Raw genomic sequence first — 15,145 nt, 5'->3', positions numbered from 1 at the left:
CCTATAGTAAAAAAAAAAAAAAAAAAAAAAAAAAAAAAAAAACCTCTCAAAAAAAAAAGATGTCCCAAACACACTTCACCATTTTTTTTTTAATTTTGACATGAAATTCAAATAACAGAGAATTGACCACTTTCAAGTATACAGTAAAATATGTTCACATTTGTGCAATGGTCACTCCCAAAAGAGACCCTCTACACATTAAGCCATCACCTCCCACCCCCTTCTTCTCTCAGCCAGCCCCTGACAACCACACGGCTTTCTGTCTGTATGGATTTCCACGTTCTGGGTGTTTTATATGTGCTATATAAATGCAGTCGTATAACATGGCTTTTTGCAAACCATTGTTTTCATAGGAGCTCTCCTTCCCAAGGCTATGGTCCTTTGTCAAGATCAAGGAAGAAACTTACTAAATATTCAAAATGAATGAAAACGCCCTGGTGAAGAGTTAAATATCCCACACGGTGTTTTCTGATCACTGAAACGACCTCTCAACTCTCCCCAAAGCATAGCGCCAGGGATTAAAGTGGACTCTGTCCACCAGGACGAACAGATCCTAAGGGTAGAGAGGGCAGAAAGGCCAAGGCATGTGTAGGCCACCCAGGCCCCAGGCTAGGAGACGGCAGCCTCAAGAGCGCCACTACTGTCCTGTGGGTCTGTGGAGTGGCCCCCGTCCTCTGCACCCAGTGCCGGTTCTCATGAGTGTCTGCAGAGCTCGTGCCTCTGACCACACCTCGTGTGTGCGGTTCCGGAAAATCCAAATTCATCTGCCAAATTCAGGCTACAGCCCTGACTGTTCCGGGCTTTTCTTTCTGCCTTTCCCTAATCTCATCTGGGCGTGCTCTCTTAAAGGGGAAGTGGTGCGTTCTGACTGGCCAGGGCCCTCAGCCAGAAGCCAGGAAATGTCTACTACCAGAGTCGCGTTGCCCAGCGTCTGGCTGGCTCAGCCTCCTTATCCAAACGGCAAGGCTGCCCCCCTGGGATGTGTAAGTGTGAACGCAGGGCACGGTGGCCACACAGGATGGTGTGGGGCTGGGCGCAGGGCTCATGGCAGGCAGAGCGCGCTGGCAGCTCAAGGTCTGTTTAGCAAGATGAGTTTTCGCATCACCAGTGACTGCGCTGGCTCCGTGGGCTGCAGCCGGAGCCCAGGCAGGGCTGAGGCATGGAGTGGGGAGTGCTGCTGCCTCAGAAGGAGGTCAGGAGTAGGAGGCTTGGGGACCAGTCTATTTTGGACAGCCCTTCTGGAGGCACAAGCCTTGGCCAGGGAAGGAGAGGAGTGGAAAATTTTATAGCACACCTTTCAGAGCCCGGGAAGCCAGCTGTAATGAACCTCACCAACGGTCACCCCTCATCTCAGCATTCTTGTGCAGCTTACATGTGCAATGATCAACTTAGGGGTTGTGGGTTTGGGGTTTTTTTTGGGGGGGGGTTGTCATTTTTCTAAGTAATTTGTGTTCAATGCCTCAGATCTTTTCTATTCAAACTGTACAAGGTGCTTGAAACTCACAACTTGTTTTTCTTTCTTTGCTGTTCAGGGATGGTCTTAGTTCAGCATGTGCATCCCACGGGCCCTGAATAAGCATGGGTGGCTGGCCCCCGGGGCAGCTGGCCTGCTCACTGGGATGTTTGGTGGTGATCTGGCCTGGTTTCTAGCTAGGGTTTTGTTTCCTGTGTGCCTATGGAGAAGCAAAAGGGAAAGTTCACATACGCACGTGCACACGCACACACGCACGTGCACACACACAGAGTCAATCCCTAACTGAAAACCACACGTGATTGTCTGGCAGTAAGAAAAGAGCCCTTTACTATGATTTGTAAGCCCCTTTCTGTCCCAAGTTTTCATTTGTATAGTAGTAATGGCTGATCTTAAATCATATAAAAAGTTTTGTTTTCTCCAAAATAACTCAGACCTCTCACTCCTAAAGAAGGGAGAGAGAAGAGGGCTGGGGAGGAGGAAAAAGTGTGTGTCTTCGTGTGCATATGTTGACAGGGCACAACCACACCCTACTTCAAGACAACTTCCTGTTTGCCACTGCCAACTGCCACTCCAAGGAGAACAGAAATGGTTCCGTTATTAGTGGCGGCTGCAGGACCAGGACAGCCTGTGGGGTGAGTGGCTCTTGAGTTACACTGTGAGCTCAGCAGTGCGTGGACACCTTGCACCCTCTGTTGTAGGCGCCCACAGCCCTGCCTGGTGGAATCGGAGGCCGGTGTAGATAGAAGTGAAGCAGTGGGGGCCTCTCCTATTCAGCCTGTGTTCCTGAGACAGCGTGTTCCTGTAGGGCTCTTGGAGAAGGGATCACTTACATTGAGGGGCAGAGAGAAGGCTGAGAACTGCCTCCTTAGGAAAGCTACTACCTGTGCTGGGTTTAAATCTACCTTTTCATGGACCAGGGAACTTGTTATATTAAGGCCCACTATGAGTTGGCATTGTGTAGCTCCCCTTCCATGTATTCCCAGTCCTCCCTACGCTTGTCTATTCAACAACAAATGTATTGCCTACTGAGGGGAGACCACGTGCAAATGCTAGAGTAAGAGTGGGCAGGACACCTGCCCTCATCAGAGTGTGTCAGGTACAGGACACTCAGGCCAGTCAGCCAGCAATACTGCCTGTGACATGTGCTAAGACAGGGGTTGCCCCGATATCCACCTAGCGTCGTAACCCCAAGATGCGGGTACTACTGTCCCTGTTTTGTAGGTAAGGAGACCAGGGCTCGGGAGAGTCCCGTATTTGCCAATGTTATGAAGCTAATCAGTGACAGAGTTGGGATTTGAGCCCAGGTCTTTCTGATTCCAAAGACAGCAATGTTTGGTCCACACTTCCAGCCACTCCCAATGCTAGCAGAGCATGAAAATTACCTCGGGACCTTGTAAAAGTACAGATGGGGGATCTTGGTCCTGTAGTCCCAAGAAGGAAGGAGCACTGGGTGGTCTCGGATGTGTAAGTGCAGCCTCAGCACTTTCTCTGCCTCCTACGCCCAGGAGGGGCCGTGAGGACAAGGGTGAGGTTTTTTTTTCATTCCTGGGACATGGACAGGGCTTATGTATGCATAGCCTGAGGCACTGAGATAAGGCCCGCTGATGTTGCCTCAAGGCAGTATTGAGAAGATTCAGTTCAGCTGTTCAGGTGTTGTAGACACTGGAAATTCCAGCTCCTGGGTCTCACTGCAGAGACCATGTTCCTCGTCTCCCACTGTGCCCAGGGTCTGGCTGCCTGCTGCACCTTTCCCTCCAGTGTCCCTTGAGGCAAGGATGATGTCAACTGTGCCAGTTCAGGGGAACCCACAGCCTACTCAAACCCAGGAACCCCAGTCTTCGCCAAAGCCCTGGTGAACTCCTGTGCTTTAACTCACGTGACTTGTGCTGTGTGTGTTTAGCTAATGCAGAAGCAGGTTGCCCTGATGGAAAAGTTTCAGCCCCTCCACTGCTATGTTGTATCTGGACTTGAGGGAGCAGCTGGGGCGGTAGAAGGCCTAATGTGATTTGAGGGTCATGACTCTGGAAGCGAGTGGACCCATCAGACCAAGGAAGACTGGCCACTGCCCTCTGGTTGTAAGCAGCCTGCTTTATGAGCTTGTCCCACCACCCAGGACATCAGCCTAGGATCTGGAGATTTCTGGTTCCACTGGAGTGGGAACCTTCCCATAACGAAAGTCTGGCAATGACAGTGTCTATCTTATTACCACGGTAATAGCCGAGGCTTGTATCCCAGTGTCTGGCACATGGCAGGTGCCAAGGAAATACTGAGAGGGAGAGCAGTGAGTGAATGGGTCAGGTTTCATGTTAACCCATGGTTTTCTCTCCTCATCTTTATATTTGCACCTGCTTCTCTGTCCTCGTCAGAAAGAGACAGAGAGAGTCCCCATGTGAGATGGTCACACCACAGTCCCCTCTCCTCTATTTCTTCCTCCTTTTGGGTTTTTGAGCTTGCACACATACACTCACTGAGCATGTTTTTTCAGGCCTCTGAGCCCAGGACTCAAATAGCACAGCCAGCCATGTGGGATCCAGCCACCTTAACCACCATACCACTGACCGGCCCACATGTTTGAAATGTTTTTATAAACTGGTGATTAGTATTTACATAGTATTTGTGATATTTTATATTTTCTTGTAAATGTTGGCATACCAGGACCAACAGTTGGCGCAATGGCTATGTCGCTGGACTCTCTTGTAGCTGACCACGGTTTGAGTCCTGAACTTGGTGGCTTAAACTCACACTGAGGGTGTGTGCGTGCATGCTCAAGATCCCAAGAGGAGAATGGAGGAGAAGGGATTGCGGTGTGGCTATCCCCCTTGGAGGGTGATTTCTCGCTTTCTGTCTCTCTCTCTCTCTGTCTTTCTGGCGAGCGCACGTGCCCTATAGCAAAAACCTCTCAAAAAAAATTTTTTTTGGCATGCTATTTTGCATACACTTTCCTTTGATTGAGATAACCCTTATGCCTGTCATTGTCAATTGTTTTATTGTAGATCATTCAGGTTGTTTGTAGTAATGTTACTACTGCAAACAGTGCTGTAGAGACTATCTTTGAACTTTTTTTCTTTGGGGATATTTCCTTGAGATCTATTTTCCAAACCCACATTACCAGATTATCAGATCAAAGACTATAAATGCTTTTGAGTTCCTGTTATTATCACCTGGGTGCTCTCCAGAAAACTGTAATTCCTTGAAAGTACCCCTAGTAATGTGTAGATGGGCTTGTTTCCCCACAGGTTTTTATTTGTGTGGTTTTTCCTTCTAGTTAAGCAAGGTGTCTTTTGAGGACATCCCTAGGGGCTGATGGGAATATTTCATGGCCCTGGAAAGTCCCTGGGACTCCCCAGATCCTCCCCAGTGGTGTCTAATGCCAGAAATCTGCACCTCAGTATCAACAAGTGCGAGAGTAGATGGGGGGTGGATGCCATCAAGGGGGAAAAAAATGGAGGATCGCAAATTATCTGGCTTTACAGATGTACCCTAGGGAAGCTCTAAAAATGGAACATGCTTGTTTTAAATCATCAGAGAAGTTGCATCTCTGAAGCAGGGAGGGACAGGAGCATTCCTGGCAGGATGGCATGATAGAAAGGGCATTGGTTCCCAGGCCAAGCAAGCCTGGGCTCACCTCCCAGCTGCCGAGGTCTGTGTAACCTTGGTCCCATTTCATAATCTTGTTAAGCTTTCATTTCCCCATCTGTAACAAGGAGGCCTCAGTATCTTACCACTTTGTGGTATGAGGTTGGGTAGATTACATGAGTGGGTAACTGAAAAGTAGCTTTGCACTGTGCCTGACACATGGTAGGCACCCAAGAAATGCTGCTTGCCTTCCTAACTGAATGACAGGGCAAAGGATGACCAGATGGCCGAGAAACCAACTCCGAGCCTGGCGCTTCGGGAACTGTGTTGGCGCTTAGCCACTGGCCCACACCGGTGTTTGTCAGAGAACTCAGCGCCCCAGATAGCTCCTGTTGCCCAGCAGTGGGTAGGAGGTGAGGAGAGGGAAAGAACTTCTAGTGTCCGTCTATTGGCAACAGTCACCCATTCTTTAAGGAACACCTCCCCACCTCTCAGGCCCTGAGATCTTTTCAAGAGGCAGTCCAGTCTGAAGAGGGAGTGGGCACACCAGAAAAGTTCGTGAGCCCTCCTGGCACAGGAACTGCTTGGCACGGCTCTGCCTGCCACTTATTGCCCGCCTGAGTCACTGGCCTTTCTTTCCTGTCCTCATTTCCTATTCTGCTGAGGAAGGCGGGTTCGGTATCTCCCCTCTAATAGCACTACAATCCATGTCTAACTACACTCATAGCAAAAGAGACCGCAGGCGCAGATTCTAGCCCCAGCTCCTTGTGACCGTGGGCGTCTCTCCAGTGCTGTCTGCCTCTGTTTCCCCAGCTGTAAGTTGAGGGGGGAGTTCCTACCTCACAAAGTGTTGCAGTGCAGCTAGCTTGGTGCCAACGTGGCTCCTCAAGCCAAGGTCCTTTTTTTTTCCTCTGACTCCAGCTGACTTTTTGGAAGAAGGTCCCTTGGAATTCAGGGCTCTTTTTTAGGAAGCACCCTGACCACAGACCCTAAAGCAGAGAGGATCCACTGATAAAACAGAACCCCTGAATGCCTTCCCGAGCACCTGCCTTCAAAGGTGGGGCCAAAGGAGTCACACTGCCAAATGAGGGAGCCAGAAACCGGCCCAAGCCCAAGTTTGCTTACACAACCATGGCAGGCCACAAGTGACAGTGGTGCTTAGAGGGGATTGGGAGGGAATTTGTCCCTTAAAAATCATATTAGAGGGAAAAAAAATCATATTGGAGGGACCAGCAGATAGCGTAATGGCTATGTCGCTGGACTCCCATGTAGTCGACCACAGTTCACATCCTAGACCCGGTGGCTTAAAACTCACACCAGTTGTGTGTGCATGCGTGCCCAAGATCCCAAGAGGAGAATGGAGGAGAAAGGATTGCGGTGTGGCCATCTCCCCAGGGTGTGATTTCTCGCTTTCTGTCTCTCTGTCTCTGTCTTTCTGGTGAGCGCACACACCCTTTAGCAAAAACCTCTCCAAAAAAAATCATATTGGAAAATTTCCAGCCAGTTCTTTCTAAAAACGGTACAGGAAGCCACTTTGGGCGTCCACGGCCATTCATGAGTTGTCCGTGCTGAGGCTGTAAACGCAGGACACTGATGCTATGAGTATGAAAATATCTCAGTGAATAAGCACAGCATGCAGAGAGGCTTTGGGAATTTTTTACTGAAATGGAATCACCCGAGAACCTGGAAGATTTGATCTTCAGAGAGTCAGGAGAGAGAACTGTGGAGATGCCGGGATCACCACAGCCAAGAAAAGGACAGAGGGATGAGACCAGAGCCTGCAGGGCCAAGAGGCCGTTCTCAGTGTACACAGTACTAAAATCTGCATGGTGCTCTGACAGTGACCCGCTTCCATTTCAGCAAGTGACTGGTGCTCAGTCAACATCCACACGACAGATTGGTTTGGTCTGTGTCACGTGGTCTGGAGAGACTTGTGTAACAAGAGCAATAAACTGTTGCAGCCTTTCACTTTGTGAACTATAGCTCAAGGAAATAGTCCTAAATCACTACTTAAATACGTTCGTTTGGGGTTTTTTTTTTGTTTTTTTTTTGAGAGATTTTCACTGTAGGGCGCGTGCGCTCGCCAGACAGACAGAGAGAGACATAGAGACAGAAAGCGAGAAATCACCCCCCAGGGGGGATGGTCACGCCGCAATCCCTTCTCCTCCATTCTCCTCTCGGGATCTTGGGCACGCATGCACACGCGCCCGGTGTGAGTTTTAAGCCACCGGGTCCAGTACACGAACCGCGGTCGACTACGTGGGAGTCCAGCGACATAGCCATTACGCTAACTGCTGGTTCCCCGTTCGTTTTGTTTTTAAAGCCAGGCAGTGTGTAGTCGGTAAGAGAGTAACTAAATAATCTGCAACTTGTTAATGATTGGATATTACCTAACCATTAAAAGTGACAAGTATGTGAGAATTAGAGAGGTATAGATAGAATCATGTGAGTAGCCAAAGACTGGTCCAACATTTCAGTTGAGGACATTTTGTTGGTACAGATATGTATATTAATAAAGCGTGAAGAAATTTAGCAGGAAGTGCTCTTTCTCTAAAAATGCTTAAGTCTATGAAATATTTTGACCGTGAATGAGGACTATAACTACTGTAAACTCTGGGCAGGGCAAAATGGAAGGAGAATAATTATTTAGGCTCTACCTAAAGCAGCCTCTTGACTAAAACATAGAAAGAAATGATTAAGTTCAGAGTGGGTGAGGGCTTGTATTGGAATGATTGTAATGTAAATCTGGGAGGCTTTATTCGGAGATTCCACCTGCTTAGGGACACCTTCTCCCCAGAAATTAAGAACCTGCTTTTTTCCATCACTAGCCCACCCACCTCTCCACCAAAAGACAAAAACTATGTAAGTGAACAACAAAGACTAAAGAAACACAGATTAAATAGGAATCCAGTCTTCCTATAAAATCTGCTCCCTCTGCCCTATCTGGGACATCAGGTCAGCCCTCCTTCCCTCCCTCCCTCCCTTCCTTCTTTCCTTCCTTCCCAGTGGATGTGTGCACTCACTAGAGAGAGAATACCAACACAGTGGCTGTGGTCATGCTAACTGTCCTTTTTTTCTTCCATTTCTACATCCCATCCTGATTTGGGGCATGCATGCAAACATGACCAACGTGTTTTTCAAGCCACTCCACCTGGGATTCAAACCATGGTAGACCGTGTGGTATCCGGCTCTCTAGGCAGAGCCCTTAATCACTGCACTACTATTTATTTTTTCCCTGAGAGACAGAGGCACAGGCCCCCCTAGTGTCAACTGACCCAGCTCACAGGCACACGCACATGTGCACACACACATTCGGTCCCTGAGATTTAAACCCATGTAGATCCAGTTGCATTACCACTGTGCCACCACATCACCCAGTTCTACCCATTTTTAAAAGGTTGGCTGCAACTCACCTCCTGTCGAATCCCTGACCATTCTGTCTGGCCTTTCTCGCTTGTACTATTGGTGGAGAAGCTTGACCCCACAGTTCAGGGCATAAAAAATCCAGGCTTCTCTTTAGGATACCGTGAGAGAGTTAATTCAATCAGAAAAAAAAAAATAGTTTCACAAGTAGGAAGTTTTGCTTTAGCCTGTTTATTTCAATACAAAATCATACATTAAACATAAAAAATGTACATTGGGGCTGGCAGGTGGCATGGTGGTTAAGGACACTGGACTCCCACATGGTTGACCACAGTTCAATTGACCATAGTTCAAGTCCCAGACCTGGCGGCTTGCTTTCTCACTTTCCCTCTCTTGCTCTCACTCTCACTCTCGCTCTGTCCCTCTCTGTCAAATTAAAATAAATAAATAAGTAAAGCTAAACAAAATCTTTTGAAAAATGCATTATGGGTGAAGAGCTAGATTCTTTTTTTTTTAAATTTAATTGTCAGAAGATATGTGTATGAGAGAGAGAGAACCCCCCAGTGGGGCATAACTACAATCTCTTTTTCTCCACTTAGCTGATCAGAATTTGGGGCATGCACACACACACACCTGGGAAGTTTTTCAAGCCACCGTGGCTAGGATTTGAACTGTGGTCAGTCATGTGGGATCCAGCTTCCTAAGCATGGTGCTTAACCACTGCACTCTGAGGCTGACCCAAGTTTTCAAAGAATATTCTCTCCTATGCAACTGATTACTTTGGTTTGTCATTCAAAGAGTTATAGAACTAAAATATAAAACCAAGAAAAATTCTTATCCATTGAATTAATTTTTTTTTCTGTAACTTCAGAGTAGAATATATAGGCCAGGGCCACTAATACTAGAATTCTCTGTGAAGGTAATTTTAGAATCACTGGGCTGGCACACTTATTTTATCCTTAATGGAGTCCTTTCTTGTGATTTATCTTTGTCTACTTGTATAGGTTGTTTGGTTTTGTTTTAGTTTATTTCTGTCTTTCTTGATAGCATGAGATAAAGGGAGACAATCACTCTTAACAAGACTCCATGCCATGGTCCTCCCCTAGTCTTCCCAGCCATCTAGGATCATGCACACCACACAACATGGCTGGCGCACCCAGGTCGACCAGGGAAACCAACCTGCAATCTTCCATATGGATTCAGCATTGGCTGAATAGCACATTACCGCTGCACCACCCAGGAGGCTCAACGCATATACTTTTTTTTTTTAATTCATTCATTTATTTTAATTTGACCAGAGAGAGACACACAGAGAGTGAGAGAGAGAGAAAGTAAGAAAGCAAGCAACCAGGTCCGGGACTCGACCATGTGGGAGTGTACAGCACCTTAACCACCACGCCACCTGCTGGTCCCCACATGTGTACTTTTTAACCCTTAGTTTGACAAAGTAAAATGTATCTTTGCTATTCAGGTTTATCTTCCACCTAAGCTGATGGATCTTTCTGTTCTTCCTTCTCCCCCATTTGCGTTGAGCAAGTGATGGCAAGTGAGTGAATGAAGCCTACAGAGAAATCTAAGACAGTAATGCTTAAAAGTAGTCTTACTTTAGGATGAGTAATGTCTGCCAAAAGAGAAATTGCTAAACAAGAGATTACTGAGGGACAGAAAGAACTATGGGTTTAAAGTGAGGAGACTGTTCTCATTTTAGCATAGCCAACAACTAGCCTTGCCTGCAGGTAACCCAATAACCACATCAATCAGAAAGGAGATCACACTAGTTGACTTTTAGGATCCAGTTCTTGGGGTCAGCAGGTGGCATAGTGGTTGAGGCACAGTTCGAGTCCTAGACCTGGCAGCTTGAAAAATCACACCAAGCGTGTGTTCATGCATGCCCAGAATCCCAGGAAGGAGAAGGGATTGCGACATGACCATTCCCCCCAGGGGGTGATTTCTCACTTTCTCTCTCTCTGTCTCTCTGGTAAGTGCACACGCTCTATAAGCAAAAATCTCTTTGATATATATATATTCATTCCAGTTCTTGTCTTTAAGGATTCTAAGTTCTGTGTTTCCTAATTTCCTGGCTTCGGATCTTCTTCACAGCACACCCCATTTCCTGCCTTCCTGAGAGGCAGGTGGGCGCAACGCTGGGCCCATGCACACCTCCCCATTCCTCAAGTAGCCATTGGGCCTGACCTTGGCCATCACCTCGCCTCTCTGGTCTCCTTTGGCCAGTCAGCCGTGGGAGGAGGAGGGTGGAGACGCCTGGCTGCTTCCTGCCTGTCTCACAGGGGTTGTAAAGGCTAGTACAATTTTACAAAGGATGAATTCCTCCAAGGGAGATCCTGCCTGCGTGAAATATTTCAATACTTGAGCTGTAATTACTGCTATAATATCCAGGAATCATGAAGGATAGAAGAGAAGGAGCAGGTAGAAGAGTGCCTTGTATTTATGGTAATGGACTAGAAAGGGGCTTTAGACTTCACCTAGGGACCCGCAGATAAAGACACAGAAATCCAGAGAGTCGAAGTGCTGAACTCAAGGTTACATACCTAATGTGTGATGTGGCTGGAGCAGCAGCCCCAGTCTCCTGGCTCCCAGCCCGGTGTTCTCTCTATGTCAAAATGGAGACCCTAGAATGAGTTCTTGGTTTTCAAAACCTTCAACAGGATGGCTTCTAGGAATGAGCAGGTTCATATGCGAGGTCTACTCTGATTCCAGAAAGAAAAATAACTTTACCCCATGAAGTGGTTCTGTGTGAACAGCATATAAACACTAGTCAGACAAAATACCTAACAATCGGGTGATCCTGAAAAATCCCCCCCTCTTGGGAACCAGCAGTTAGCGTAATGGCTATGTCGCTGGACTCCCACGTAGTCGACCGCAGTTCGTGTCCTGGACCCGGTGGCTTAAAACTCATGCCAGGCGCGTGTGCGTGTGTGCCCAAGATCCCGAGAGGAGAATGGAGGAGAAGGGATTGCGGCGTGACCATCCCCTCTGGGGGGGTGATTTCTCGCTTTCTGTCTCCCTGTCTGTCTCTGTCTGTCTGGCGAGCGCACGCACCCTATAGCAAAAAAATCTCTCCAAAAAAAAAAAAATCCCCCCTTCTCCAATTTTCATTTTATCAGATGGCTAGACTCAGGGCCAGCTGTGGGACCTAGTGGTTAAGGGAGCTGGACACCACAGGGCAGACTGCATGATTTGAATGCCAGATCCTGGTGGCTTGAAAACATGCCAGGCACGTGTGCGTGCATGCCCAAATTCTCAACAGGATGGGGAAGAAAGGATTGTAGCATGACAACATCCCACTGGAAAATGCTCACTCGCTCTCTCTCTCTCTATCTCTCTCTCTTGCAAGCACATGCACTCTCTGGCAATTAGAAGAAAAGAGGAGAAAAGAGAAAGACTAGAATCAGTGCTTTGAGAAACCTGGCAGCCCACTTGGATGGGGGAACACAGGAACCCCAGGCCCCTGTCCTAATAGCCAAGAGTAGCCCAATTTTCTGGACTAGCAACCAGACAATATCCCACCAGTGAGGGAAGCCTGGCCCCCAGCTCTGACTGGAGGGAGAACGTGCTCTGCCATCTTGGTCTCACGCCTTTGTCATGATCACATTCGATCTGGATTTCCAGATTTGTGATCTCTAGTTCTTCCCATCAGGATATCTATTACAATTTCCTTTCTCTATTTATTCAACACCCCTTAATGAAGTACTAATTACGTGTGGGGCATAAGAGACCTGGAGAGGACTTGGGATTTTAGGAGCCTTTGTCTTTTGAAGGTTTGGGATTCTTTCCTGTAATTGTGTACAAAGTTTTCAGGCCTGCACACATCAGTATTTTTCTGGGGTCCTTCACTTTTATCAAACCTGTTACTGTAAAACAGTTAAGAATCACCAGAGATGGCCAGCCTGTGGCATGACGGTTAAAGTGGCTGGATCCCACATGGCCGACAGCGCAGCTGAGCCCCAAACCTAGCAGCTTGAGAAACGTGCCAGGTGCATGTGCCTGCGTGACCAAAATCCTGAAAGGACGGAGAAAAGGAGAAGAAATTTTGGCATGACCATGCCCCACGGCAGGTGCTATTTCACTTCCCGCCCTCCCCACTTCTGTCCATCTCTTGCAAAATTGAGCAAAAGAACCACCACAGTGGGTGTACACGAGAACTTCATGTCTCTGTTGTCCTGGTCAATGACCTCATCTTTCTTTTTTTCTTTTATAAAGAATTATTTGTTTAATTTCATTTATTAGTGTTTTGTTTTGTTTTGCTTTGCTTTTATTGTTTTTTTTTGTTTGTTTGTTAGTTTGTTTTTTAATTTGACCAGACAATGACAGAGAGAAAGTGAGAAAGCAAGCTGCCAGGTCCAGGACTCGAACTGCAGTCAACCATGTGGGAATCCAGCACCTTCACCACCACATGACCTGCCAGCCCTCAGTGTGCTCATCTTACCCATCAAGTCAAAAGCAGGGGGTTGATGGAACATGAGCCATGAGGCATCTCTGGTATTTTCCAGAGAGCCTCAGGAAGCTATGCCTGCCAGGCCAAATCCATGCCCTGCATGGAGGATTCTGCCTCAAGCACTGACATCCTCTGGTGTGGTGACCTTGAAGGTGGGGGCCATGGGTATGTCAACAGACTGTCCCCTCAGTCCCAGGAAGGGATAGATGCTAGGCCACCCCCAAGATGCTTTTGCTCAACTCTGCTAGTCCCTCTGACTAGTGCTCCTGCAGAGGGTGAGGACTGAGAATTTCTTTTTTTCTTTTTTTTTGGAGAGGTTTTTGCTATAGGGCGTGTGCACTTGCCATTAAGACAGAGAGAGACAGAGATAGAAAGTGAGAAATCACCCCCCAGGGAGATGGCCATGCCGCAATCCCTTCTCCTCCATTCTCTCGGGATCTTGGGCACACACACACACGCGACCGGTGTGAGTTTAAGCCACCGGGTCCGGGACTCAGACTGCGGTTGGCTACATGGGAGTTCAGTGACATAGCCATTACGCTGCTGGTCCCCCCTTTTTTCTTTTTTTGAGAGTCTGACCCTGCCCACTGCCCTGAGGAACCTTGTGGCCTTTGAATGGCTGTCTGGAAATCACTAGTTATGTTGTTACTCCACTGAGCTCAGGTGACACCTGCTATCCCTCTGCTGCTCCTGTGAAAGTGGCTTTGCGTAAGGATGGCCTGGGGAATGCCTCCCCTGAGAACCTTGGTGTGGGCTTAGGGTGCTATTTGATACAGGAATGCAGAATGTAATCGTTGCTAGTTGGAGGGACTGGGGCAGATGTCATTGCAAATCTCAGAACGAGGCTCAGGGCTGCCCACGTGCAGAAACAGCACCTCGCTGGCCTGCTGTGTATGTGAGGATGTGTGTGTGCTTGAGAGACTTGCCACAGACACCATGCTGAGTTCCGTTCTTTCTGCCCCTGTAGAGAGAAGACACGGTTCCATGTGCAGACCTGCTCCCTCTCCTGCATCGCCAGCCTCGAATCCCAGGACATCACTAGGACAGGTGAAAACAAAACCCTGTCTCAGCGGCCATAACTCTGCCAGCAGCACCTCAAAGCCATTCAAAACGCCCAAAGACAATCTACTTACCTCCAGCAGCAAACAGCACACAGTCTTTTCTGCAAAAGGATCAAGGGATAAACCATGGTGAGTGTCGGGTGCTGGCAGCCAGCCGCTGTTCGTTCTCGTTGCTTTTCCCTGTCACCACAAGAAATAGTGTATACTCGCTGGCTTTGTTCCTGGGCATCAGGTCCAGGCATTTGAGAAACGAAGAAGGACAGGGACAGAAAGCCAGAATGATGGAACGAGAAACCTGAACTGTAAGGAGGGACCAGCCCAGGTGGCACCGTTGGTGGCTTACTAGACTGCAGTGCTGAAAGCCCACGGCCAGCCAAAATTTATATCCTGGACCCAGTCAACCATGGTTTGGATCCCAGACCCAGTAGTGGGTGGTGCTTATGAGTGCCCAAATCCTGAGGAATTCGAGGGTTGGGGGAAGGAGATTGTGGCATGACCAGACCCTGTCAAGCATGCTTCTCCCCCAACACACACACACTGTCGATCATGCATGTGCCATGTGCACATTCTCTCTATCATAAATCATAAAAAATTTTAAATTAAAAAAGAAAAAAACATACAAATCTGGGCCAGCAAGTCCTGTGGAGGTTAAGGTGGCTGGATTCCACAAGGCTGCCTTTACAGTTCAAGTCACAGTTTGAAACTCACAGCAGGCACATGTGTATGCATGCCCAAAATCCTGAGAGGAGAATGGGGGAGAGGGAAGTGCAGCATGGTCATTCCCCAGTGAGGGGTGAGGGAGTGAGAGGCCATGCCCCTCACTTCCCCTGTCTGTCTCTCTTTCTCTCTGGCAAACACACTTACTCTAGAGAGGGAAAAAAGTAAAGAAAGAAGTGAAAATCCTAGGGGGCATGTGGAACTCTAAAAGTGCCCTGTGCCTGATGGGAATTTTTTTCTTCCCTTGAGAACTGAGCCAAGGTGTGTCTAAGAACAGGGCAGTGGGGAACTACTCCTCAGTTAGATGGTCTCCTCTCAATTTTCCACCCCTGTGAGGGGAAGCCCTGATGTAAATAATCAAAAACACAAAGTCTGCCCAGCAGGGAGTGAGACCATCGTCCTGCCCCCTGCGCTCCGAGACGGGTGCCCCACAGAGCCTCTCTGCTGGGAGCAGCCCGGTTCTAGCCCCTGGAATGGCTACCAGCCGAGGCAGGGCAC

The sequence above is a fragment of the Tupaia chinensis genome, unplaced genomic scaffold, assembly GCF_000334495.1.
Source record: "Tupaia chinensis unplaced genomic scaffold, TupChi_1.0 Scaffold000255_1, whole genome shotgun sequence".
Taxonomy (NCBI): domain Eukaryota; kingdom Metazoa; phylum Chordata; class Mammalia; order Scandentia; family Tupaiidae; genus Tupaia; species Tupaia belangeri.
Note: the sequence above shows the minus strand (reverse complement) of the source record.